Here is a 2,502-nt window from a genome sequence, read left to right on the forward strand (position 1 = left end):
ACACACACACACACACACGCACACACACACACAGTCAAACACTCTAGTGTAATGCATGTTATGTTTTCAGTAGAACTGATGATTAAATACATTAAATCAGTGGTATTTTAGTAGACTTTTACACACTATAAACCTATAGAATCTACTCTATAAAGGTAGCAATTTGCACTTCATTTATTTTAGTAGATTTCATCCTATTTGCTGCGTGAAGACTACCTACATTTAACAGCTTTGATACACTAAAAGAACTTAGGTAAAGTCTAACTAACATACATCAATTCATTGCATCATATAAAAAGTGAGTAATATGAACTCTTGATTGTTATTGTGTTTAAAAATAGCTTCTGTAGCATAGCAAACGTGTGCAGTAAACTAGTAAGAATTTATTTGTCACAGCGCTGACATTAGTGCAGCTATTGCTCATTGAGTGGAGCAACATAGAACTAGTCATGTAGCCACCCACAACCTAGCCAGAAGCTCCACTCTTCAGCACTGTGGTGACGGTCGCCGTGATTTTGCCAAGTAAGACATGTTCCTGGATCAACATCTTTTGTTGATCCTGGATCAACATTACTGTCCAAAAATACAGACTTAACCCAATCCCCACCCCTAAACCATTACCCATAATTTATTCCTAAAATCAGAGGGAAATGATAGCTGATTAACAAGGGTGTAGAAGCACCTAATCCTGATTGTAAGCCTAAAACTGACATTTCCTGAAAAGTTATCCCTCAATTCTGATTGGTTGATTGGAATTATGTTCCTGGATCGACAAGGATGTTGATCCAGGAACATGTTGTACTTGGTCAAATCACGCTCACCCTGTGGTGACCACAGAAACTTCAACAGAACAGAAACTTTCTAAAATGTCAAACAAAACTGATCATTAAACACTTACAGGTCTTCCCCCTTACTCAAAAGCACACCTTTTTTTTCTCGTAGGTTTGGAACAATGGGTGAGTAAATGATGACAGAATTTTCATTTTTGGGTGAACTATCCCTTTAAGTAAAATCTAATTTAACTAGCAGCAACAATAATTTTTTTTCGGTGCAGTATTTATTAATATGTTGAAGTAAATTTTATTTTTATATGTTCAGTTTTTATTGTAATTTTAGTTTAGTTTTTTATTTTTTTTGTAGTAATTTTATGTGCTTTTGTCATTTTTCTTACTTTTTTAATATTTCGATTTAGCTTTTATTTTTATTTTTATTTTTATTTAAGTTGAAGTTTGTAATTTTAGTACTTCAATTTGAACTTATTTTATTTTCGGTAACATTAAGGTAACATTTTTTTTTTCAAGTTTTTTTTCATTTAATATTTTAATTTAATAGTTCAGCTTATTTTCAGTTAACGAAACCCATTTTTAATAGTTTTTGTTTTAGTTAACAATAACAACATTGTGTTAAATTGGTGTGAATAATATATATATATATATATATATATATATATTAATGTGATAAAAACAATTAATTATACATCATGCATAATTGAATTAACAATGCCTTTTAAACAAAATTTCTGAATTTGAATTTGTAACTAATTTTAACTAGAAATCTTTGAACGTTCACTTTAGATGGATGGATGGATGGATGGATGGATAGATAGATAGATAGATAGATAGATAGATAGATAGATAGACAGATAGTTAGATAGATAGAATAATCAACTATTTCCACAACTCTAAACATATATTCTCACAGTCACACACACACACACACACACCAACATTTTGTGCTCGTATTGTCAGATGGCGCATTCTCATGCTGGAAAAACAGCAAGTTCTCTGATTGCAGTAAATATAATCACTCATTACTTTGGAAAGCTCCCAGTGGTAGCAGCTGTTCAATAGCTATGAGGATTCTTATTATTTATGCAAATGCACACCTTTTTGAAAGGTTTTCTTCACATGTGTAGGTGTTATGACTGTCAATCTTTATTAACAATTTCCGCAGGATAAAAGTATTTAAAGGAACCAAGTCTTCATACCTGGATGAGATATTTACTATAGGAGATTTACACTAAGTACCACTGTCAAAGAAGGCCGATCTTTGCCTCAGGTATGTTCGTTTTACCCCTTCTTTAGTTTTCTAAAAGTTTCTTCAAGGACACCGATAAATTCATATTCATTCAATGCAACTGTAAGTTCACAGATACATACATCTTCACACTGAAACAGAGTTCCCACAAGGTCAAACATGTCCAATGTCTTTATATACAGGTGCATCTCAATAAATTAGAATGTCGTGGAAAAGTTCATTTATTTCAGTAATTCAACTCAAATTGTGATGTGCACTCATGTGCACATGTAGGCAACAAATAAGCAGTGGTGTAATGTAACGAAGTAATAATACTTTGTTACAGTACTTGAGTATTTTTTGGGAGTATCTATACTTTACTTGAGTTTTTATATTTCAGCCAACTTTTACTTTTACTCCACTACATTTCCTAATTAAAATGTATACTTTTACTCCGATACATTTCCCCGAAGCATATTCGTTACT

Source organism: Sinocyclocheilus anshuiensis, unplaced genomic scaffold, assembly GCF_001515605.1.
Source record: "Sinocyclocheilus anshuiensis isolate Anshui unplaced genomic scaffold, SAMN03320099.WGS_v1.1 scaffold886, whole genome shotgun sequence".
NCBI lineage: Eukaryota > Metazoa > Chordata > Actinopteri > Cypriniformes > Cyprinidae > Sinocyclocheilus > Sinocyclocheilus anshuiensis.